The following is a 26,338-nucleotide window of genomic DNA, read 5'->3' on the forward strand; positions in this document are numbered from 1 at the left end:
AAAGATCATGAAACCAATGGTGACTTATCTCAGGTCTCTTGGGGTCAGGTTACTTATTTATCTTGACGACATTCTAATTATGAATTCAGACAAACAGACCCTTTTGTCTCATTTGAACATCACTCGGTCCCTTCTTTCAGAGCTGGGCTTTCTTCTCAATCCCGAAAACTCCATGCTCACTCCTTCCCAACAGATCGAGTTCCTCGGTTTTCGAGTAGATTCTTCAACAGCTTCGCTTCATCTGCCTCAAACAAAGGTGTTAGCCATAAAATCAGAAATTTCCCAAGTTCTTTGGAGCTCCTCGATTTCTCTCAGATCTCTGGCAAGAATAGTAGGCCTTTTGTCTGCCTCCAATCAAGCAATCTTTCCAGGACCTCTGCACTATTGTGCGCTTCAGCGCCTAAAGATTCGCCACCTGCGTCGAGGCCTGGCTTATTCAAATCCGATTTCCTTAGACACAGATTCTCGTTTAGAGCTCCAATGGTGGATAGACCATTTAGATGCGTGGAAACGCAGGTCCATCTTTGGCTCAGCCCCAGATCTTGTATTAGAATCGGATGCAAGTCTGTTGGGTTGGGGCGCCCGATGTGGTTAAATCTCGACGTGTGGTACATAGTCTCTAGAGGAGTCCAAATTGCACATTAACTGTTTAGAGATGCTGGCAGGTTCCTTTACTATCAGAAGCCTCGCAAAAGACAGAGTTTGCTGTGCCATTGTGCCATCCTTCTTCGTATGCACAATGTTTCTGCGGTCCGTTACACAAACCATCTTGGTGGCACAAAGTCCAAGCCTCTTGCGGAGTTGGAAAAGAGTCTTTGGGAATTTTGCTTTCTCAACAAGATTTCTGTCAGAGCCGAATATCTTCCAGGCAATCTCAATTCCATCGCAGATTGGCACTCTCGTTACCTACGGGACTCCAGCGATTGGAAGCTTCTTCCATCCCTCTTTCAATCTCTGTCCCAAAAATGGGGCCCTTTCTATATCGATCTCTTTGCCTCTCATCTCAATTCACAGCTTCCTCTCTTCTTCAGTTGGCGTTTGGATCCGCTGGCTCTTGCCACGGACGCTTTCCTCCAGGATCGGTCTCTTCATCTCAACTACTCCTTTCCCTCTTTCATCATGATAAACAGAGTCCTTTCTCAGTCCAGGTGCCAACAAGCCTCTCTGGTGATAGTCGTTCCCTTCTGGCAATCTCCGATTTGGTTCCCGTCTGCTGGAGATGGCGGTGAAGTTTCCTGTCCTTCCTCCTCCTTACAATAATCTTTTGATGGATCCTTTGGGTCGTCCTCACAGTCTCATTTTGGACAACAATCTGACCCTGTCCACGTGGAAGATTGCGGGCATAACCTCCTTGACCAGTGCATTTCACAGGAAGCATTTCTCTTTAATAGCAGAGCCTGGGCTCCAGGCACAACAAAAGCTTACAAATCAGCTTGGTCTTTATGGACAAGTTGGTGTGTGGGAAAACATGTCGATCCCTTTTCAGCAAATTTAACTTACATTGTCAATTTTCTGGTGTCTGAAGCCAGTTCAGGTAAGTCTTACAGAACGGGTAACCTTTACAGATCAGCTATCTCCCTCAATCACATTACGGTAGGCGGCAAGCCAGTGGGTGAACACCCCCTGGTGTGTCGGCTTCTTCGGGGAGTAAAATTTTCCAAGCCTCCGTTACCAAGGTACTCTAAGTTATGGGATGTGAATTTAGTTTTCAAACTTTTTTCTGATTGGCCAGATAATTCTGCTCTTTCTCTCAAGTGTGTAGGTCAATGCCTCAAGGTGTATGAACAATGGACCTTTGATCTAGGAACGTCCTCCCATTCCCAACTTCTAATTTCTTTCCGCAAACCTCACAAGCCTGTTTCCTCTGCCACTCTTCCCCATTGGATTCGCTGGGTTATGTCCCTTGCTGATAATGATGTTTCTGTCTTCGGTGCCCACTCTGCCAGGGGAGCCATGGCCTCTAAAGCTTTTTGGGCAGGCTCCAGATTGGAAGACATTCTGAGATCGGCTGATTGGTCCAATGACAAGGTGTTTCGTATGTTTTATCGTAAACCTGTTATTACTGCTGCTTCTTTAGTTGTTGACATGCTTTGAACAAGCATAATAGGAGCATCCGGTCTTGTCATAAAATGTAGATTTCCCTAGTAATTTATGATGAAAAGTCTTAATTTGATTAAAGACACAGAGGCGAGTGTTATCCCACCGCATCACTTTTAACATGTGTTTTCTTTCCCTCCCTTGGCGGCTCCAGCTCTTCCACCTGCAACTACCTGACCGGGGACACAGTCCACTCAAGGATTCTGATCTGCACCGTCCAGCTTCAGTCAGCATTCCTGGTTCTTCGGTCCCAGTTCCTCTTCCCAGGATGACGTTCTTGGACTTTGTCGAAAGTTTTCTGTTTGGACTCTAGACTTTGGTGTGATTCTTTCAATTTTTCCTTTGTTTACGGATAATATTTAGTCTGCTCGCCAAAGAAAAGAGGGCTATTCGCAGTCAGGACAAGCATTATACTCAGTTCTACCCTTTCATTGGTTGATGTCTTGGATTCCACGTTTCCGTATTGACCTTTGTTTTCTTGGCCTTCTGGGAACTGTAGTTTTCGTTTTATCTTGGCTGCTATTGAATAAAATGCAAGATAAGAGAAGCATAATACTCGCCTCCGTGTCTTTAATAAAATTAAGACTTTCCGTCATAAATTACCAGGAAAATCTACACTCTACAATCATTCTGCTACTTTTAAGAACCAAGCTAATTCTAGCACAACAGAAAATAAAAACGTATTCTGAGTTTCATAAATGGCTTACACCTGCATACCTCTTTGAAAAATAGGGCTTATTTTCAATATAATAGCAAGGCCTGCTATTCGTGTTGTGCAAGGTCAGCTGCACTGTCAAGTTCAGTTAGCAAAGGCTAAGTACCTCTCTTCCCGGTAGCCTTCAGTTTAGAGACAGTGATATGATTCTGCTTGACCTGTCGTATTGTAGATTCTTTTCTAAGACCTCACTCTTTGTGTTAACTTTTTATCACATTCATTCATTGCTGGTGTAATTGTCAGAATAAACAATTAGCAGAGAATGGCTTCATGGGCTTTCACGTTTTTCATTCTGCAAGACTGCAATAACAATAAAAGAGAAATGTAGTTATCAAACGTTTAGAAACTCTTCAAAACTCTATAACAAATAATGTAAAAAGAGAAGTCAGCATTTAGATTAAATACTGTAAATATATTCAAGCAAACTTGATTATCATTTTGCAGAACAGAATGACATAAACCAAATGGGCATTCTAGTATGGAATATTGAAGAAGATTGTTTAAAAACAGTCATGCACCAAGAGGAAGGTCTCCTTCAGGAGCCTGCTGCTTGCGAAAGGTAAAAGTCAATTTGGATATATCATGTTCAGCAATTTTTCTCTGAGGTAGAATGCTATATTCTCTGGGCATTGGTCCTCTGTTGGAAAGATGTCATTTTCAAGCATGTTGGAATTCATGCTGACTCTATTTCTTTACTTATATATAAATATCCCATTGAACAAATATCAATAGCATAGTTGACAATCCACCAAACAAATGTAAAAATATTTAACTGAATAATAAAATAATTAGTCCAAAATAACTTTAAACCCAGTCAATAAGCCAGATCCAATGTTTTTGAAAACTTGAGTTACACCTATTGTGTTTAGTGAGTGGAAGATGGTGTGCAACAAGTGAGCAAAATGGATTGGAAACTGCATAAGTCCCTGATTTTCTGAGACCGAACTGGCTGTATGCAAAACGAAGGTTTCTGTCGCAGAGGTTTAAGACATCTCTTTCTAAGTTAATATCCCAACATGCTTATTTAGGTTGTCAAAGGGCCTTTGTTGCATGTCTATTTTTGGCCATGAAATGCTTTCAAACACTTATCTTGGAAGAGGATGCAATGTAACATACTGCCAAGAAGGCATACTCCTGGGTAATATGTGTCTGAGAACTGCTTGTCAGAAGTGAAATTGGGGCTACTGCTGGTCCTTGCCTTAATTATACTTCAATGCTGCATATGCATTTCAGATCAGGAGGCTGATTTGTAGGTTCTGGTGTTTATATTTGGACTGGTGTCTGGCTGTGTGAATGCTGTGTGTGCTTTCATTCAAGAAAAATTCTTCGGTCAGCTGGTGCTGCAGTCATGATGTCAACACGGAATTCTGGGACTGGGCTGTCTGAAATATGTGTGTGAGACATTAGAGAGTGAGAATGGCATTGCTCTGAAGTCTGGGGAGCTCTTTTCACATGTCTCCTGAACAGCCGTCACGGGAAGTGGCTTCAGGGTAAAGTTTATTTGTTTAAAAAAGAAAAACTACCTGGGGCCTCTCTCATTCTTAAGAGAGAGGTCACATGTTTCTGATTTTTTAACAACATTTGGTTGAACCTGGGCATCACAGGATTATATGGACACCTACAAGATTTACCCTATGCAGTTAGAGGCAGAAGGTGAGAAGTAATGAATGAGAAGTAGGCATAGGGGTGATTGTATGTTCCTATTGATTGCAACTCACACTTACTGCCACAGTGAAGGGTTAGGGTACACCTTGACTTTTGTGGCATCTTAATAAAACCCAAAGTTATCAGGGGAGCTTTGTATAAGGAAGTACATACATGGTGTGGTTTTACCAGTTATGTGGTTTTATATGTAATGTAGTGTACTATCACCCGGGATGGTATCATAGCGCTGAAGGAAGAGTATTTGTGAGAAGGAATGACAGCACGATTGTAGCATTGCATGTTATTACCAAAATTGAGCGACCTGTAGTCCTGAGTATTGAAGGGTTATCCCTTTATGAAGTGATATCCCAGTTTTTTCAGTAGACTTTCCTAAGCAATGACAAAGCCAGTTTGGGGTTTTATGACATAACCTTGCAAAAGATTGCAGTGCAATGTTGATTCAGTTCAAATAACTTTATTCGATTCAATCGAATCATAAAAGTTTACATACATATAGTAAGTAATAGGATAAAAAATGCTTAGGAAAATTTTGTGCAAGGGGAGAAGAAGCACATACCATTCTGCAACACATTTATACAAAATACAAAATATTGGAATATTAAAAACCCCTAAAATCTCTAAAAACTTAAATTCATTTTAGGATTCATAGCGTTTCCTAATTAAAAATGCAATTCTGATGAAGTTAAGCACAGCACTGCAAATAACAGCAGTAGACCATGACCGCAAATAATTAAAACCCTCCTGGTAAGAGCAGGGACGAATTTCCTTTAAAACGGGCTAGATAATAGGTGACCTTGGGTCTTTATAAAGTGTGCAAAACACCATGAAGTGCATTGTACTTTGATGGGCTAAATTATTACAAGGACAGGGGGGTTAGACTCTCAATCCGCCTGTTTAGGAAAAGCCACAAGAAAGTGCAATGTGAAAAGACGAAGTCTAGTCATAAGGAAACGCAAGTGAACATGAATGGTAAAAGACAAATAAAATTGCGGTTGGCTCTGAGATTCACAATCTGGTGTTCCATTATTCTGGTTAGACATACATAGTTCAGTTCGTAATGCTTTTTTATTACCTGTTTCATGTTTGTTTGGATACCATCTGGATTATCGTAATAATTTTCCAAGCCTATTTTGTAAAAAGTATCCTTAACATAACGAAGCCAGGGGAGTGACATTGCGTTATCAAGATTCATACAGTCTCTAAGGATACTCCTTGAAAATAATAGGTCCTCCGAAGTCCAAATTTTACCCCATAAAATCAATGGGGCAATATTCATCCTATCTTTCATAAAATCCAAACCTACTTCAGAGTGGCAAAAACGTGTTGGAGAACTGCGGGGAATCATCAATAATCTTTTTTTTAAATGTATTCTCTAAAATCTGAAACTGGGTACTATTATGGTAACGCTATACTCCTGCACCAAAGGTGGCTACTGATAGACTTGTATAAAGGTATCATTTCAGTTACCGCCTTATGTCCAAGCATACAAGCAAAGTGAAAAAGCCCCTCTATTGTTCTGCTAGTTTGTTGAATCATAGACACAATTAGGTGTTCCCAGTTTAACTTATTATTAAAAACATTCCCCAAGTAGGCAAAATTTGACACTTTTTCAATAACTTTTCCCTCACTACAAATGTCCTTGTTTTTTTTGGTTGGGGCTGCATACCATATTAAATGATTTGCAAAAATTTACCTTTAGGTCCAATGCCAACATATATTCAGTAAATGCATTCAAATATTTTTGGAGGCTATTGGCCGTTAAGGTCATCAAGACTGTATCGTCTGCGTAAGACAGTAATGGGACCTGTTTGCCTTCTATGCTTGGGAAGTCCAATTTCTGTTTTAACAAAAGTTGTTCCAGTCCGTTTGTGTATATTAAGAATAAAAATGGGGCCAAAATGCATCCCTGGCGTACCCCCTCAGTAGAAGCAATGGGCCTAGTCTTCTCTCCCCCAGGACCAAAACGGATAGCTACAGTGGTAGATGCATGTAGCCTACGCAACAGGGTAATAAGGGGTTCTTCGCAACCCATGTTTTCCATCAGTGTCTACAAATTCCCCTTTGGTTCACTGTATCGAAGGCACTGGACAAGTCCATGAAGGCCAGTTGGATCGATCCCCCCGGCCTTCATGTACTTGCCCATAATCATGGACAAGTTAAGGCACTGTTCATTAGTTCCCAACCCCTTTCTAAAGCCGTATTGAGTAATAGATATGAGTCCAGAGGCATTAGCCCATGACTCCAAACGTGCAAGGATTACCCTCCCCATAACCTTGCACGTAGCATTGATTAAAGAGATCAGCCTGTAACATGTGGGGTCATTCCTGTTACCTTTTTTAAAAATCGGGACTACCACTGCATTTCTCCATGATAATGGGATACGACCCACTATTACTGATTTAAAAACATTTAACAACAAGGGACCCCAAAATTGAGGATTATTTTTAAATAAATCCAAGGGCACCCCATCCGGTCCTGGGGCTTTCGGACAAATGCCCTTTGCTAGGGCGTCCTCTACCTCATTTAGGGACAGGGATGAGCTAAGTTGATGTGCTGAATGTAAATTAATAGCTATCTCATCCCTTTGTTCTTGCGATGAGACGCCCTTTGGATTAAATCTACTCAAAAAATAAGACTCCCAAACTTCCCCTGTTATGGTTGAGTCCATACTCCTTGGGTCACTAGAAAAGAGTGGGCAATTTATGACTTCCCAGAAGCTCTTAGAGTCCTTTAGAGCATTGGCTCTTTCAAGATCTTCCCAGGTCAGTCTTCTCAATTCTCTACACCTGATCACACATTTATAGGCCTGTCTCACTGTCTTGATTAGCACCCTATCATGAGGGAATGCATGCAATGCTTTCTTCATATCTTTTTGCGCCTTGGAACATTCGGCATTGAACTATCTTATTTTTGGGGAATCCCGACTCCTTACTGATTTAGTCAAATATTTGGCCACATCTTCACAAATTGATTCAAAACATTGTATTATGGTGTCTGGCTGTGAGTTAAAAGCTAAACATATCGTGATTTTACCTAGATTTGTTTTGATAATATCCTCCTCAAATTTTGTAGGATTTTTTGAGCTCCACTTTAACCTAACACCTTGATTACGGTTATGCTTTAATTTGTGGTCATTACCCCTGCCCTTCTGTGCGATGACATGCATGGAAACCGTAAGGGGGTTATGGTCGCTAGACGGGTTTGGTTCAACTAAAACGTTATCTACAAGACATGCATAATTATGAAATATCAACATAAAATCAATTGTGCTAATTCTCCCTCCACCCTGATAAGTTGGACACTGGACAGGAGGAGTGATAGCCAAAGTGTCGATCATGCCTAAATCATTTACTACAATGATGGTATTTAGTGCTTCACCCTGTGGGGTATGCTTAGAATGGGACAGAGGGTAGTCTGCGGTGTCTACAATCCCACATACTTTCTGCATACTGTGCTGGCATAGTGTGCAATTGAAATCACCCACCCAAATTATGCACAGTGGAAACATTTCGCCGTGACTTTATCAATTTCCCCTTTGAGGGTGTAAATAACCCCACAGTTTTGTAGGTCGAAAATATTGTAGTACCAGTGAATAAATAAAAGTGTAGCCTCAACCAGGTTAGAAATCAAGATGAGCTGGTACCAGGGAGAGTCTATTATATTCTCTATCTTTAGTGACTCATATTGAACAGAATTGAAGGTCATTAAACCTCCCTTTGCCCTCCCTGCTGGTGATGGTAATGCTTAGACGTTGATTGAACAGTATCCGTCAAGAGTAACATCCTCCCTGCTCCAGGTTTCTTGTACACAAATAATGTCAAACTTCTTCACATAATGAACCCATGCCTCATCTGATAATTTTGAGGAGATACCTGCGATGTTCCATGAGATAAGCCTAAGTGGGCGGGTATTAAGGGTCAAAGCCACTGAGGCATCCCCAACAGTGTTACAAATAGCTGGCTCTACAAGGAAAATATCTGAATCTAGCCCTACATTTTCTGCGCTATCGATATGTGGGTGCGGGAGAGAGTGTAGACTATTCTCATGATCTAGTGTAAGAGGGGGGGGCAGCTGTACTATCTACTTTGTTGGATATAATCTTAGGGGTTTTGTATGAAGTAGCGTTAATCCCTGATGCACTCAAGTTTGGTGTTAGTCAGTCTATATCAGCAAGACCACTTAAGGCCTCAAAACTATTTGGATGAAACCAAGGTGGAAACTGAGGGTGCGGGTTTGACAATGCACGTCTATTATCCTCCACTGTGTGCCATTGCGGTCTTGGAGCCTGATAGAAGAACTCCAAGGGTAGGATGGAAATGCCCCTCTCATATGTATAAAAATTGTCCATCCTCTTGAGTATTGTTTTGACCAAACCTGGTGATCTAAAGGTTAGTGCAACACAATCTCCCGAGAGTGTCTTACTAGATTTCCCCACCCACTCAGTTCTGCATGCCATCTTAAATTCAGAAAATAACAATTTGTTATTAATTCCTGTCCTTGTACTCAAATAGTGCTCAACACCACCGGGCAGCAATGGTGGGACATTGGCCAACACTACAATATATGGTGTTGCTTCTGGGGGTAAATGCAAATTAAAATATGAGCCACTAGAAGGTCTTTGATCACTGCTCCGCCCTTCTATGATGCCTGTATTACTGTGTCTTTCCTCATGGTTATCACTTACTTTATCAACTTGTGTGCTTCTTGGGACATGTGGGGTCCGGGCAGTCCTGTGAGGCAACCCTTCTATCTGATGTGGGGTCTCGGTGGCGTTTACAGGGGGGTTTCCTACACTTAGGAGAGGCTGACTGTCCTGAATAGCAGGTCTTACCTAAGGTTTGGGTTGTTGCTCAGCCCCCTTCACAGCAACTGGGCCCCCACCCCTGCTTTGCCCATTTTCTATAGAGGTTTGGGAAGTACTCAATACAGATTTCTCTATGAGCGCTAACCTAGTCTCAGTTTCAGTTAGTTTTTTCAATATCGGGTTCAAATGGGCTAAGATCACGAGGTCCAATTGTTTCAAGAAAGCTTCCCTCTCCTGACTAGATGACTCTACCAATAACACCCCATCATCTGGGGCAAGTGCTTGAATAGCCCCCTGGTTGTACTCTAAGTCTGCCTGTTTACTTCTACGACCAAGCGGTTTAGACAGAAGATTGACTTTGTTTTTTTTGTTTGTTTGGCGCCTGACCCTTCCTCTTCTTTAACGGCGGAGCAAGGCTACTTCCATGATTACTCTTGGGTTATTGGTCCCTTGTGACAACTTTCGGCATAACTGGGGGATCAACTATGTCAGAGACATTAATAATTTCAGGGCCTGGGGATTGTGACATGCTTATTTGTGGTGAATTAGCTTCCAAACCCATTTGCGAAGCAGGGGTGATAAGAGCAGGTCGATTGCGAGCGTTTTGTGGCTCCAGGGACAATCTGCGCTCAGTCAATTCAATTTCATGAATGAGAGCTGATTCTGCTCTCAATAAAAAAACGTCCAGTGTCCCTACCACCCCTTGCCCATTACCAGTTTTTGACCTGATCATTTTGCACCCTTTCTTAATACAAGATAGCTGCCAACAAGATATTAACACAGTACCTCAAAAGTCCACACTAATTAAGACCAAGGCGATGTAGAAATGTTAATAACGTGGACCAGCTCGGCCTCCTCCGGCCTCTGACGGGCGTGGACTGGCCCGCCCTTGGCCCGGGCTTTCCCCGGGCACGGCCAGGGCACACCTGCGCTGCGAGAGCCCTGAACTCCTTAAATGCCCCTCCTGGCGCGATTGGTGACAGGTGCAGCGAGCGTGCCGCTAGCGCGGCCTCTATGAGAAAAAACTAATTCCGTCTTGGGCGGCTGTGTAACACATCTCCAGGCACTCCCGGACTCTGGCAGGTAAAACAAACAGTACAAATGAGCTCCTGTTGATTCAATTTTGAGTTAAAGTGAATAGTACTGGAGTCTATGTAAGACACATTTTCTAAGTGGGAGATATGTGGTTTTGGGTGACATGAAACAGGCACCATTTGTTTACAAATATAAATGTAGGACAGGTGACTATTGCAGTGGAAATAGAGATATGTCATGTTCAAAGAGCATCCATGTATCTCTAAAAACCGATTCTCACAGTGTTGAGTTGTAGAGATCAGATTTAAAAAAAATGCCCTCTGTCGATGTTTATATACAACAGATATGTCTGTGCTTAAGATAGTCAGCTATGAGGTTTCAGTGATGTAAATCTGTCACTACCCTGGTACATTCAAGCAAAGGATATGGAGGCTAATCCCTCCTCCTCCCCAGTTGGTCCCCTCACCTCCTGTACTAGAATTCAGGATTATGAAGGAAACCCGTGTGGAAGGGGAAAAGGATTACAGTAAGCAGGAAATGTACAGTAAACGTGCACTCTGGATCTATCAAAGGAACTTAGTATTTGACTTACCCTGTGCGCAGTGCAGGTTAAATGAACTACCTTCCAGACACTCCAGGAATTCTGCCCAAGAACTGAATTTAAATGAAAGTATACTACAGCACCAGTATGGGGAAGCCTATAAAAAGGGAAACAAAGCAACAACAGCACAACATTCTATCAAACGCCAGGAGAGTTAGGGATCACAGGAACAGTGGAGTGCGACATAAGTTTGGGTGTGAAAAGAAACGTAAGAGAAGGACTCATAACTGCAGCCGTTGCCAGGTGCCTGCTTATGCATGTGGTTGGGCTTTAGACATCTCTACCGGTATTGACTATGAAGAGTCACTCGGTATAGCGAGCCCTAGAGACACTGACATAGCCCAACTAATCTGTTGTGTCCGGGAATAATTTGCTCTGCACTTTTGGCATCTCCACTGCCCTGTTCTCCATTTTCTCCAGTGTGATGTTGTTGGTGACTTTTCTGGGCTATTGAATCTGATGAACTGAGAAAAGCTATTCAAGTGAATCTCGCGTCAAAAATCACTTTACTTGTATATTGTATTGTTGCTTAAAAAGCAGAATTCTTTACACCCATACATATTTGTTGTGGAAAAAAATGAATTCACAATTAAGCTGGGCAATTAAAAGGGACAATCTGTCCAGAGTAAATATGATAGCTGCCCACTATAATCTGTAGCATACACAACAAAAAATCTTGGTGTAAGAGGCACCCCAAAGTAATTCTTCAAATGCAGGTTCTTTGAATACCAAATCTCATTTATTCATATATATATAAAAACAGTCTGGATAATATGTCTTTGATCGACATATAGATTGTACAGGAAATGTATGAATTTAATTTTCACTATTATGGATAGGATGTATAATCAATTTATTGAGATAGTATACAGAATTGTAGTAGCTAGGTGAGCAAATCTATACATTGAGTAACATAAGAAGATGAATCTGAATGTGCTTAGTGATCTATTTTATATTTCTATATAGTGGAGCAACAATCAAACTGTTTACAGGGTGTAGACTGTACTGGAAATGTATGTATTACATTTTCATTAGTATATATTCAATGTATTTCTTTGTGACGTGTACTTATGATTTGGTTAATACATGTTTTGAACTTAGTTATGTTTCGCCTACATTGGATTGTAGTTTCTTCACCTGATTACCTAGTTTCTAATGGCTATCATATGACTCAAACTGAATAATTTCATGTCACATAAAAATTCCTCCTGCTCATAAAAGCTTTTTTGTCACTGTTTATTTCAGCCCTGATGAAACAATAGAATTCGGAAACATCTGCCGGTTGGCATTATTTCCGTTTTATACCTGCGGCAACTCAACAGTTTGAAGTCTCTACTACAGGTTATTTTTACCTGTGAAGTGTAACTAACGAGAAACCAGTTGTTGGCATTTATATATGTTGAAGGACTAATTCTGATGCAATGTTTATCTATAAGTGATGCCTGTGTATTGGATTAAACTGTGAATTAATTATGTCCTGAATAAATTGATTGTGTTATGTTGTGACAAAAACATGATGATAGACGTATATGAGCCAAACTATTGATATGTGTGAATAATATAGCCGAGATTTGGCACTTACTTCAATTTGGGGGTCCCTCCTCCACTAAGAAATGTTTGTTATTGGTTGTGGAATTCCTCGTGATAGTTACAAATTATATTATAAAAAGGTGATGTGATTTCTCTGTGCATCCAAGCACCACAGTAAGAGTATTTACTTGGAAGTGACTGCACTGTGTGCTGGATTAAAGGGATTTTCGTAGAGGTAACAGTTCACCATGTGCTATGTGACCACAGTAGCACATTTGGGATAGTTGTGCTAAAAAGTCAGGTTGGTTTAGCCTTAAGAAACTGGGAGAGCGAGACCACCTCTGTTGTTATGGCTTCCCAATGCTAGAGGTTAGTGTGCACCACCCCCAAGGCTTTAAGAAATATTTCTTTCAACATAAAAAGTAGAATGCCAATTAGCAGCATTGTGGTATGGGGATATTGCACATTTGTTTGTTCTATGTAAGGATGAATTCTCTGCACTCGGAGAAGTCACACAAAGACTAGCGATTTAGCAACACTGAATTTGGACTGTACCAACTTATTTCCTATCCTACAGACAAGCAATTTCTTTCCAACAAACTTGGTGGCTTATTTGTGAATAGTGATGCAAATGTGGACAGCAGTGCTTATTTAGTAAAAAAAAAAAAAAAGAACTGGTATCCAAGCATTGCTTATAAGCCTGCGACCGGCGTTATCAAGTTTTGGGTGCCGAATACCAAGACTGTGTAGTCTTGATTGGAACTCCTGCCTCTTTCATCAACCACCAGACTCACCCTGCCGCTTTATCCCTCTCTTTCACGCTTTTTTTCATTGCTGCTTTCTTTCTCACTATTTTCGTTCTTTCTTTTCCTCCTCCATTCCCATTATGTGTTTTTATCTTTCTTACTGTGGATCATAGTCTCTTGAGAAAAAAAATAAGTACTGGTCCCCAAAGATGACGGCCAGTGGTCCCCACCTGCAACCACCGGCTCAAATTAAGTCAGGAACAGTCAAGAAGTCAAGTCTGTGCAGTAGAAGCATGGATAATCATGGTTTGTCCATGAACATAAATCAGCATTTTTCAGGGCTCATCTTTTTAAATGCATCCGTTCTGCTAAGTCTTCTCAAACACACAGTCCTAGTTTTCCTAGCTATTCTGTCCTTCCAATTACTTCAATGCTCTTCACATTTCTCCACCCCCCATTCAGCTGTAGCAGCTGCAGGGAATCAAGGACCAGGCTTTGTTGTAGTTTTTTCATTTACAGAGATAGGACCTCTGTATACCACTGCAGTGCTGCCCCCTGTCATGGCGAGAGTCACTTTAAGATTTGTGGAAGAGTTTTACCTTTCCATGATTTACAAAGATGGCTTCATCTTAACTCTGGTGTCATCATTGTTCCCTGTATGACTACTAATCCCTCCGGTGCTCTCCATTCGTTTAGGATTCCATCGTGAATATTTGTGGTAGGGCAGGGCAGTGTTTAATTTGTGCTGCTGTTTGCAGGTGCTCAGCACCACACTTAATTCTTAACACCAGTACTTCTTATAATTGTCCACCACATTGTTGCGCTGTGTTTCAATTTTGAGCAGAGATCATCACTTTAGCAATGAAATATGCAAAAAAAGGTTAGGGCAGTGCATCCCGAAGTCATTGAACTGGCCTTTGCAGTACTGGCAGGGGCAGTGGATGGTGTAAGCTGCAGTTGAATCCTTAGCAATACCTTGGGCTCCGGCACGTATTTTATCTTTTAGAAACTAAGCACTGTGGCTAGGCACTCTGCTTTTAAGCCTCCACCCCAAGCAAAGTGCTGAAACAGTCTTTCACTTAGTATCTGCTTTCTTCCACTCATTGTGGTTACCTACCATGGGTTGTATGGCATTGTGCACATTGGTACTGCACGCACAGGCTTTCATGATGGCAAGTAAATCAGTGCAACACTTTGCATCGCTGTGCATCGCAGAGTGCCTCTAAGCACCTCGGCAAACCTTGGGGCATATTCACAAGGAGATATCGCTGTGTTAGCAGCACTTTTCTGCTGCTAATGTGGCGATATTTTTATCGCAGTATTACCAAGCTGTCGCTAACAGCCGTTAGCGACAGCTTTCTGTTGATAGCGGCCGCATCCAGCATCGCCAAGGATGTTAGCGATTACTATAGCTAATGATATGCAACTTAGGCGTTCCCGTGCAAAAACGCACGCTAACCCCACTTTGCTATATTCACAACGCTCGCCTGGACCCGCGATGCGAAAAAACATCCATCTGCTGCATCCTAACCCAGATAGCCCACAGGCTGACTGCACCAACACAGTGGATAACCAACATCCCTCCGCAAACAAAGCTGCTGGCTGTGCTGCACCTGTTGGCCTCTGGTACCTTCCAACCAACAATTGCCAGAGTTGGAGGAGTCTCACAGCCAGCCCTATCCAAGTTCCTCCCAACTGTCTTGGATGCCATCATCAGCCTGATACCCCAGCACCTACGCCTCCCCAACACTGCGCAGGAACAGTTTGAGACCAAGCAAGGCTTTTATGCCATAGCTGGCTTCCCTCGATCTATGAAGAAAGTATGTAAACAAGGCCGAGTGTGGTGATAGTGTGCTGGACAGTCTTAAGTTTGCAGAGCACAGACATGTCCATGTGGGCATATATTGCATTTCCGTTGTTCAGCCTGAAGGCAATGACTGGGTTGGTGACTATCCTACCTGATTGGGGGGGGACCATGTGAAGGTCACATGGAGGATGCAGAGGCTGTCGAAGCAGCTGCAGGTCACTGCGTAGACCTGTTTGTTCATGGAGAGGGAGCACTCAAGTACGATGCCTAGGTACCTAGAGTTGTCTTGGGGGGGCTGCTGAAGGCGGTGGCCCAACAGGTGTAGCCACATGCTGATGGGGTGGTCACGAGGATGAGGACTAATGTCTCGTCTTTGTAGAGCACCCCCAGCTGTTGATCATGCATGTTGCAACTTGCTGCAATCCTCCCTGGAAGCCCAGTGTGGGCGCCTTGGTGAGGGAGAGTATGAGCTTGGTGTCCTTGTAGGTGGTGATGTCTAATTGTTCCCTTCATGTAGCTCCAGTTCTTCTCCAGGCATCTGTAGATGCATCTGTCATCTCGGATGTTGTTGGTGACTGAAGTGGCATTCATTGCACGCTGTATGTTGGAGTAGCATATTGGGGCAAGTGTGTATGTGCAGTTGGAGATACATGTGTGGAAATCCCGAGCAGCGCTGTTGGTGTTGACTGCAGTGGTGTGTGCGTTGCTGTTGATGGTGGAGTGTACCAGCTCCTCGGTGACTCAGCTCCAGTAACTTTGTGTGGGGCCTGCTGTGGGTTTTGATGTCATGGGGTTTCTTAAAGAGGAAGTGTACGCAGTGCCGGTCACTCCATGGGCGTTGAGTGGTGTTGATGAAGTGGACGCAGTTTCCACATGAGAAGATGGGGTCAAAGGTGTGCCCTGCGCTGTGGATCAATGTGGTGAAGAGTGGGCTCAGTTCGATGTTAGCAAGCATCAGCCAGAGGAAAATGGATTTGAAGTTGTTGTGGTATGTGAGGTGGAGGCTCCGCTCAGGAATAAGTACGTAGTTCATGGAGTAGATGGCATGGTGTGTGATGAGGTTGATGGTGTTGGTGAAGCTTTCCTGCTCTCTGTGGGCCGTGCAGGTGAGGGTGCCGCTCACTGTTGCTTTGTGGCTGGTCTGGATCAGAAAGTGCAGGTCTTGGGTGGTGGGGAAGGTCTGGCGGCAGCAGCAGAACTGAACATGAGCCGTGTCTGGTGTGGCCCATTGGCATTTAAACGTTCTCCTGGCATTGACTGCAAGGAGGGCGGATGAGTGGTAGCGCTGGTGTTGGTGTTAGGCTTGCGGACATGCGCAGACAGGCTTGACATTGGTGCACTGTTAGAGTGCTAGTGATGCAAAGTGCTGCGCACACAATTAAATAGGCTCAGGGGGAGGGACAAGCAGCTGTGAGACAATGTAATTTGCAGTGATGCTGATCATTTGTCAGGAGCTACACATGACAAACATGAATTCAAAAGTAGCACAAATCATACACCACAAAAGTATTAACACTGCCAACACACCATGCATAACTACTAATGGACACATCTCACCATTACTTGTAACAGGTGATCAAGGATATGCACTCACCCCATGGATGATGACACCCCTCCGTGCCACCAACACCCAGGCCCAGAGGCAGTATAATTTGTCCCTCGGACGCACCAGGGGCATTGTGGAGCGCACATTTGGCGTGCTAAAGTCACGTTTCCCGGTGCCTTGACATCACAGGTGGCAGACTGTTGTTCAGCCCAGAAATAGTATGCAAGATAATCATAACATGTTGTGTATTGCACAACATATGTGTACGCACCAATGCCCCATGGATCCAAGTGTCAGATGCACCAGACGATGCTCAGGATGATGAGGAAGAAGAAGCTGGTGGAGCACACCCCGTAGCTTCTGCAGCAGGAACTGCCCGAAGGAACCAAATCATAAACTATTTCTTCACCTGAGCACGGCACATCGTGACTGTCCTTAGCAATCATATATCTGTTCAAAATGACCCCAAGGGGGCGTGGCCAAGATGGCGGCACGGTAGGACGCGGAACTCTGCTCCTCCGGCCTCGCCACTTTAGTCGCCTTGTATTTGCCCCATTCCCGCTGTGCAAACGGTGGGTCTTTGAAGCGGACAACCATCTGATCCCGCCGGTGCCTGCTGCGGTGACATCCTGTTTGCCGGAGCGTGCTGGCGAGCCATTGCTGTGTTCGGTGCTGGGGTCCCGCGGCAGAGGCCGGGGCTGAAGCCGAGGTTGTGTGATTGCCGCCTGGACGGCCCGCGCACCTAGAGCTGCAGCGCGGGTCTGGAGAGTGCCGGACCCCATGATCTGCATCGGCGGCTGTTCACGCCACGGCCCGGAGGCCCCGAGCCTTAGAGCATACAGCCTTGGGGGGCGGTGAGCTGAATACGGGTTGCGGCCTGCCGAGGGCCGCCATTTTGCTTCCATCTACCCGTTGGCCTGCAGTGATGCTTGCCGGCACCGGTGACTCGGCGGTGGTGGCTCCTGGCCTGTGAGGGGGCCGCGCCCTGGTTGGGGATCTCCACGGGTGTGCCCACCACTCGCACACGGACCCAGGGACGCGACGTGGAGTGAGTCATTGGGCCGCCATCTTGCACCGCAGCGGACTGCGGGGAGGTGGTGCTGGAGCCTGGGGGTGAGTGAGCTTCGGGTTCTGGCTGCGAGGGATCTGGCTGCGCAGCTGCCACGGGTGACCCACCACATGATCGACGGCTGAGGACCGTGGGTGTCCAGTACAGCATCAAGGGCACAGGCCGGAGGCCCCTGGGCCCACTCACACAGCTCCTGAATATGGGCTGCGGACAGCGGACTCCCTGAGAGTGGTGGCCGGTGCCTTCCTCCTGCGCTGTGGGGGTTTACGGCCCGTGCTGGCTGCGGCGGGACCTGATTGCCTGTTCACTGCGGACAGCACCCGGTGAGTGGCTCACTGCCCGGGCGCAAGGGCTCCCATCTCTTGGCGCGCCCTCCCTCTGGATGATGCTGGGACCGGAGACCTTGGCATAGTGGCATCCTGGCGTCTCGTCGCTTCCCCTCCACACCGGTTCAGCGGAGATCCCGCTCTGAGGCGCATTGCAGGTCTGGCCCCCCCCCTCAGCATAGCATGCAGGATCGAGCCCAGACATAGAGGAGGAGCGGCATGGGCATGGCAGCTGGGCCTCAGCACCCTGCAGCAGAGCGCCCTGTTGGCCACCTAGACCAGCAGCATAGGAGTGTCCCTGCGACATGCCCCTGGGAGATCCCGGCTGGGTCTCCCAAGAAGTCCTCGGGCCGCGGTGGGCCCCTAAGTGTCCTGCACTACCCAAACCCCTGGTGTGACACCAAACTGAAGGCTGCGGTGTCGCCTCGGCCTGGCACACGCTCCCGTTTCGCCTCTCTCACGTCAGTGTGCAACGATGGCTACTGCACGCGCAAGAAAGGAGAAATCCCTCAAAGAGCTCTTGCTGAAACAGCACGGAAGTGCAGAGGTGTCTCAAGGATCCTCCAAAACTCAGGGGCGCACAGACTCTATCACAGAAGCCGATGGCCCAGCCACAAAGGCCTTTATGCTGGAACTATTCTCGGTCATCAAGGATGAAATACAGAAGCTGAAGAGCCAGCTGGCATCAGACCTCCGGAAGGTGCATCGAGACGTTGAGGAAGTCGGTGAGAGAGTCGCCGTACTGGAGGAACACGAGTTGGCGAGGGAAGACGATATGCATCAACTCCAACAGGAAGTCCTCCGCCTACGGGACCAGAACCTAGACCTTCAGGCATGCGCGGAAGACGTCGAAAACAGATCCCGAGAAATAACATCCGCATTCGAGCAATACCATGGAAGGTGGAGGGAGAAGATCTGCGAGGCTATGTCTTGTCTCTCTTTCAGCAAATCTTGGGCGAGGAGGATACGTGAGATATCCAGATGGACCGTGTCCACAGGGTGGGTCTACCGAGAAGCAGCAAGGCTCCCCTGCCTGATGTCCTCGTTTGCGTACATGATTTTCAACTCAAGGAGCTAATCCTGTGCAAGGCCAGCGGGGCCAAGCCAATTCAGTTTTGAGGGCACACTCCGACCCTATTCCAGGACTTGGTGGCCAAACGGAGAGAATTCTGAACAGTCATGTCCTATCTACGGGATAAGGGAATACCGTACTCCTGGGGCCATCCCTTTCGCATCATCTTTAAACATCAGGGAAAGTTGAGGCAGATGCGCTCCCTGGCCGACACCTTGGACCTCCTGGGGCTGGCAACAGACGCGACCCCGATGCCGAGTAACAGTCCTTCACCGCGTGCAAAGAAACGTCTTCCCCGCTGGCAGACCATCGGCAAGTCCTGGACTTCCACAAAACCAGGCCCAGAGGAAATGGCAAAAGAGTGAGATGCGGTGCTCTCCACCCTCTCTCAGGCCCAGGACCGACGAGCACCCCGTGAAGCATCCCAATCTACATCATGGGAATGGTAGTATCGAGACGGAGCCGGAGGGACTCAAAAGTGGTCCACTTTCTCCGACGTCTTAAACTTCCCCTTTGGGCGTACACGCCATCTGGTATTCTTCTCCAGGAAGGTTCATTCCCCCTCTGACCTTCCCTACGAGACAGACTGTAGTCTCCTGTTCTACGTATTGAATCGAGCTCTGGTGGAGCTTTTGTGGTTTTTCTTGGGTCATGTTGGGGTGGGTTTTTCTTTCAGGGTTCGGGAGGGTCGTCTCCCCAGTGAGCTTCTTTTTCTTTTGTGATTGCTTCTCTCCGCTGGTGTGCCTCCTTCCTCTGGTGCAACCCTCCACTCTCACGAGTGGGGCCTCGGTCACTCCACTGTTTGCTATGTCCCCTCTAAATGGATCTTAAGATTGTTAGCTTCAATGCTCGGAGCCTCAACAATCCTGTCAAACGAAAGGCGGTCCTTTCCTTACTTGAGCACTCCGGGGGGTATGTTTGTCTCCTTCAGGAAACCCACCTGCTTCACAGCGACACCCAGCGCATGCGCCACAGCCACATTCCCTTACAATTCTGGTCCTCTGGGAATAGCAAGCGAGGGGAGGGGGGGGTAGCCATTCTGCTCGCTAAGCGTTTCAGGGGCTCAGTGGTAGGGCCCATTGCGGAGATCAAAGGACGCTTCCTTGCGCTGTGTTTTATGGTGGGACACTCACACTTTACGGTACCTTCAATCTATTCCCCCAACGTCAGGCCGGCGAAATTCCTCATAGATGCCTATGCGGAAGTCTTGCTCACACCCGACCCCATAGTAGTGGTGGGAGGTGACCTTAACTTGGCGATGGACACTGGGATGGACCGTTCTGGCTCACGGATCGGGGATGCGGGAGCCTTGACAGCGGGTGGCGGAGACTGGTTACATGATACAGGGATCCGAGAAGCGTGGCGCTGCCTTCATCCGAACGAGTGGGACTTTTCATATTACTAGCTCACAAGACCTATGCCCGACTAGATCACTTCCTTGTTACCCCAGCGACATGGGCCTGCACCATGGATGCCACTGTTGAGGCCCGCTCCGTATCTGACCATGCACATATTACCCTGACCATGCGTCTCCCCGCTGCGCGACCCTCCCTCGACGCCTGCGAGACTCGATGCTCCGCTCTCCAGCTGTAGTGACGGACATTAAGCGTTGCTTGACTGACTATTTAACAACTAACGACGTTGGCTCTACACTGCTATCGTCGGTGTGGGAGGGGCTTAAACTAGTGGTGCGAGGGGTGCTGATTGCCAAATCGGCTTACGAAAATAAAGTCAGGCAGTCCAAACGTGCGGAACTGGAAGCTAAGGTCAGGGAGCTAGAGGCAATTCATAAGAGTACTGGGGCTCCCAGAATCTGGAGACAGCTGGAAAAGGAACGCCTTCAGCTTCGGCGACTGGACCTTGATCGGGCCGAACATGCGGTAGTGCGACTGAAACATAAATACTATGTGGGCTCAAATAAAGGGGGGTGTATGTTGGCTCACTGTTTGCGCATCAACAGGCAGCACAGGCCATTAAGGCGCTTCGAGGAGAAGACAGATTGGCGATCACAGGTGACGCCGAAATGATGTCGGCATTCCGCTCTTTTTATAAGACTCTTTATGCTGCGGACCATTCCCTGTTAACTGATCCTACTGAGTTCCTTCGAGGAGTGGCGGTCACTCCCCTTCCAGCGCACGAGGTGGAGGCCCTGGAAGCTTCCATTCGCATCGAGGAGGTGATCTCGGCCATTGCTCGCCTGAAGACCATGAAAGCGCTGGACCCAGATGGTTTTAGCGCTCTTTTTTATAAAACCCTTAGTGCCAAATTGGCCCCGCTGTTCAAGCACTTGTTCAACTCCTTCGCAGACACGGGGTCTCTCACAACCTCGATGTTACAGGCCTCTATATCAGTCATCCCTAAACCGGGGAAGGATCCGGAACTCTGCAGTTCCTACCGGCCGATTTCCTTATTAAATATCGATGCAAAGCTGTTTTCTAGCGTTTTGGCCGCTTGGCTGAACGCCCATATGCCTGGACTGGTTGACCCGGACCAATAGGGCTTCATTCCGGGCCGGCAATGTGGGGACAACACCAAGCGACTTTGCCACTTAATTGATAAAGTGCAAAGATCCAAAGAAGAGACCTTACTGTTAGCGGTCGACGCCGAAAAGGCTTTTGACAGTGTGCATTGGCCGTACTTATTTGTAACTCTAGAACAATTCGGACTGAGGCCTAGATTTCATCAATGGATCACGAGCATTTACAGTGCGCCAACAGCAGCAGTGATGGTTAATGGCTTACTCTCTGATAGTTTTGCGGTGGAGAGGGGGACGCGGCAGGGCTGCCCCCTCTCCCCCTTGCTTTTAGCTCTTTATATGGAGCCCTTTGCCCAATGGCTTCGGACAATCCTGCGGCGCGCGGTATCCCATTTGGCTTAGACCACCATCTTATCAGCCTTTATGTGGACAATGTCATTTTCTCGCTGGCTCATCCTATGACTTCATTGCCGGCCATTGTGGAGGACATAAAGACCTTTAGCCAGGTTTCTGGCTTTCAAATTAATATGCAGAAATCTCAAGTTCTCAACCTCACCGCTGCCCAACCGACGGTAGACGCCTTGCGAGCTCGCTTCGCTTTTGATTGGGTATCGGATGGCGTTGCCTATCTTGGTCTGGTCTTTCACAAAAGCCTCGCGACCACTGCGGCCGTGAACGATGCAGCCCTTCTATCTCGTTATCAGGCTGATCTGGCCCGCTGGCTGCGTCTGCCTTGGACATGGTTCAGTAGGCTGTCTGCTGTTAAGATGAATGTTTTGCCTCGGGCCCTACATTTGTTTCAAACGCTCCCCCTAGAGCCCTCCTCTCATTCCCTGCACCATATCCAGACTGCGATTGAGCATTTTGTGTGGGGTCCGATCTCCCCCCACTTACAAAAAACGCTGCTCCAACGCCCTAAGAAGGAGGGTGGCCTCGCCTTCCCCAATATAACCCGTTACTATCCCGCTTCACTGCTATGGTATCTCGTGGAGTAGAACCGCCCCATGACTAAGAAGCACTGGGTCTTCATGGACCAGATGGTGGCGGGCCACCACATCTGGCGCGATGCCTGGCTGCCGCGCCCTGTGCACGCTTGGGTACTTTATTCCTCGCCTGTCACCCGCCCCACAATGCTCGCTTGGGATAGGGTTTCAACGCAGGCGAATCTGACCACGTTCCCATCGCCCATGACCCCAATCTTCTCCAATCCCGCCTTCCCACCCGGGATGGACAAAATGCTAGCAGCGCGCTGGCTGGAGGGAGGCTGCAAGCGCTTAGGGCACCTATTTGACATCCAGGGACTCATCCCTTTTAAGGACTTGCGGGAGGACTATGACCTCCGTAGCTCTGACCTCTTTCTCCACTCCCAGATGACTCACTGGATTTCGGATCCAGCGACTCGCCTCCTGGCCCACCGACTAATGCGTCAGTTCGAGAAATGGCTCACCCGTAAAAAGGACGATCGGAGGCTCATTTCTGAACTATACTCCCTTCTCACAAAGGGCATTCCTAAAGTCCGCACAGCAGGGCAGAAGCGCTGGGAGGAGGAACTGGGGCGCACACTGTCCGATGAGGAATGGAGGATATTTTCTACCGAACACACCACACTGCAAGCTCCATGGGTCACGCGGAAACTGCCTTTAAGATTGCGTCCTATTGGTACTATACCCCAACTCGACTCGCCAAGTGTCAAACCGGTTGCGACAGCCTCTGCTGGCGGGGGTGCGGCAACCCTGGCACCCTCATCCACTTGCTGTGGCACTTCCCAAAGCTTACGCGTTACTGGGAACAAATACTAGATGACATTGATAGAGTATTCCACACCACCGTCCCCAGACTCCCAGCTTACACTCTTTTAGGCCTTCCCAATGCGCTGACCTTCCCCCTGCACTCTATTAGAGGGAGGCAGATGGCACTTGCGTTGAATGCTGCACACCAAGTGATTGTGGCTGGGTGGAAATCGGAGAGGGTCCCAGATCACACCCAATGGCTGCACCAACTCTGGTATCTCCTAGGTATGGAGAGGCTCTCAATGCCCTCCCAAGGGTCTTCCGCAGACTACGCCAAGACCTGGGCTCCATTCATAGCCATCCTATCTACTGAATTTCGGGAACTAACTTGTCCCAGCTACCTCCGACTTCTGGGACTAATCCCAGAGAGCACTCCCTCCGCATAGCAAGATGGATCTCGGTAGCCTGTTGAAGGTCCCGCACCTAACAGAGACTATGGATTGCACTCTTTTTCTTTGGCATTTGTTTTTTGCTCACTGGGGGGGTAGGGAAGGGGTGGGAGGGGCATTGTTTTTGTCTGTTCTCTTTCATCAAAATCAACACTGCTACGACACTAGGCTCGGACTCGGGCTGTCGGTCTCCGCAGCTCGTATGTCTTGTGGCATACTGGACACTTGGTTATACATTCATTGGTGTGGCGGTTATCGCCTCCCTCTCCCCCCCCCCCCATTTTATCCACGTGGCCGGCCCTCTTTGGGTTGCAGGCGACATGCTGTGTTAATGATAGTTGGTATGCTCTTCACCATTGTCTCGTTATCACGACTTGATCGGATGTTAGCCGGCCCGTGGGGTTGTAGGCGCCAGTGTCCTGTTTGCCTTGCTCTGTGCTCTTGCAATAAAATCGATTTAATACTAAAATGACCCCAAGCACTGTATGTGCAAATAAAAAACACCACACACATACCCTGTGTGCATGTTTATCCTCTGCAGGAGTACATCACTCTGACAAATGTAAGTTTAATATAAAGTGGTAATAATATCACAATTGTAATTTGATGGTGGGTATGTCTCCTCTTTACAGAGAGTTGCTTTTTGGGGGTAGTAAAATCTACTTTTTAGAGTGTCATATGGGCCAAAATATGTCATTTAGGGTGTCATTTGTGGTTAACTATGAATTTGAGGGTGACATTTTGGGTAAATTATGGATTTTAATGTGTTATTTGGGGTAAATTATGAATTTTTGGGTGTCATTTGCGGTGAAATATGGCTTTTAGGGTGTCATTTTTGGTAAAATTAGGATTTTATGGTGTCATTTGGGGTTAAAACAAGCTCCTCATGGGGTTTTTGGGGGGCTGAAATGAAATTTCATCTAAGACTGTTCATCTATGTAAGAATCTGCACTTAGCGTGCAAAATCTGCCCACATTAACCTCAATGCGATGTTTTTTTCATACTCGCGATGGAAAAACCATCGCTAAACACATTCAACAATACAAAATATTACCCTTAAGCCTATTTGGTTGCAGGTTTTCACCGCTTTGTCAAAAAGCGTCAGCAAACACACAGGAAGTGATGTCTGCATGCTTCCTGTTTATTGGAGGAGTGTTGTGAATGAATGAATGAATCGATATTTGAATCGATATTTCTTAAGCGCATGGCTACCTGCGGGCTTCCCAACGCTAGAAGCAGGACATTCAAGAACACCGATTAGCCTTAGGGGAACAGTAAGGTTTTAATTAGTTTCCGGAAGGTCAGATGGTTCACCTCTAGACGAACCTGGAGGGGAAGGGAGTTCCACAGCTTGGCGGCATTATATGAAAAAACATTTTGATATCCGTATTTTTGGGACTACCGCGAGCTGTTGATTATCCGACCGCAAGGCCCTATTTGAAAGGTAGGGGAGCAAGATGAAGCACATAATAGGCAGTCCCTTGCCTGCTAGGGCCTTGTGTGCAACGCACAAAGACTTAAACTTGATTCTCTCCTGAATAGGGAGCCACTGGAGGGTGGCCAGGGCAGACTTCGCCGATTGGCGGTGAGTGATTCTCAGGAGCATGCTCGCAGCACAGTTTTGGACAATTACTGTGCACTTTCACTTTCTCTTTTGAGCAAATTACTGGTGATTGTGGAGATTGCTGGCGGTGTTTGGTTTTTGTGTGGTGCAGATTAGAGATTTTGAGAGTGTTGTTGTGTCCTATGTCCTGTCGATAGTGTCTCTGTGAAGTGTGGTGTACTTGTTGTTACCTGTTTTATTGTCTCCTGTCCTCAATCTTGTCAGGTGTTTGTCTTGGGGTAGTTAACTTTCTTAGTAGTTGTTGGGGCTGTTATATTGGGTTTCTTTATTTTTGGCAGTGGGTTTAGGTGTGTGCAGGAAGATGGTGAGTGTGGGCAGGGAGGGCAGTATGTCCGAGGGGGCATTGTGGGGCTTGATATGGCTCATGAAGTTTTACCTGCCCTTGATGGTGGAGAGTGGAGACCGTATCCTCTCCGGATATGCGGTCAGTGTGTGGAAGGTGAGGTGGGAGCACGTGCGGGCGCATGTGCAGCGTGTCTTTGGAGTGCACCGGACTGTGCGCCAATAGAAGCAAAGCTAGCAGGATTTACTGGGCCGTGAGGGTGACCTGTTGCATCACCTGGGAGTCATCTCTGGCATAGAGTGTGGTAAATTCAAACTCAAAATCGAATTATAAACACTGTAACAAAAACCCCAAAATGCCGTTTGGGACACACTAGTGTCGAAGTGCAAAAATGTGGGAGACTGAGACGTGAGACGTAATGCGTTCACACCTAACGTTGGCACATCAGAAACACAACGCTGCATCATATTGACAAGCATTGGGTGCTTGTTTGTGTTACCCACTGTGCTGGTGCAACACTTAGCACTGTAGTGCCAAGGCTGGCACCCTTGCACAATACTGCGTGCAGGATAAAGATTGTTTGTGTACAGGAAGGGTGACTGTACATGAACAATCCAAGGCATTGTTACTGGGACCTGTGTGCTGCCCATAAGGGAGTGTCAAAATGCTGTCCTAATAAATTGTTGTAAGTTAGCTATGCTGCCCTTGTACATGGGCTCTGTGTGACAATGTGTGAGATATGAACAATTACTCAAAGGAAATA

At 46.6% G+C, this 26,338-nt stretch overlaps 1 protein-coding gene across 3 annotated transcripts in view; it reads left to right on the forward strand.

Annotated features, from left to right (window-relative positions):
* The window catches only part of LOC146799199 (uncharacterized), a 120,185-nt gene that overhangs the window by 87,863 nt on the left and 5,984 nt on the right, over positions 1–26,338 (forward strand). For 2 of the 3 annotated variants that reach the window (XM_085626638.1, XM_085626640.1), the window contains one exon: positions 12,163–12,258. The gene's annotated coding sequence lies outside the window, so the exon portion shown is untranslated. Of the gene's footprint in view, positions 1–3,256; positions 3,372–12,162; positions 12,259–26,338 lie in introns of those variants that run through there. The other variant, XM_085626639.1, reaches the window with a different exon arrangement.

This window comes from Triturus cristatus, chromosome 9, assembly GCF_964204655.1.
Source record: "Triturus cristatus chromosome 9, aTriCri1.1, whole genome shotgun sequence".
Classification (NCBI taxonomy): Eukaryota; Metazoa; Chordata; class Amphibia; order Caudata; family Salamandridae; genus Triturus; species Triturus cristatus.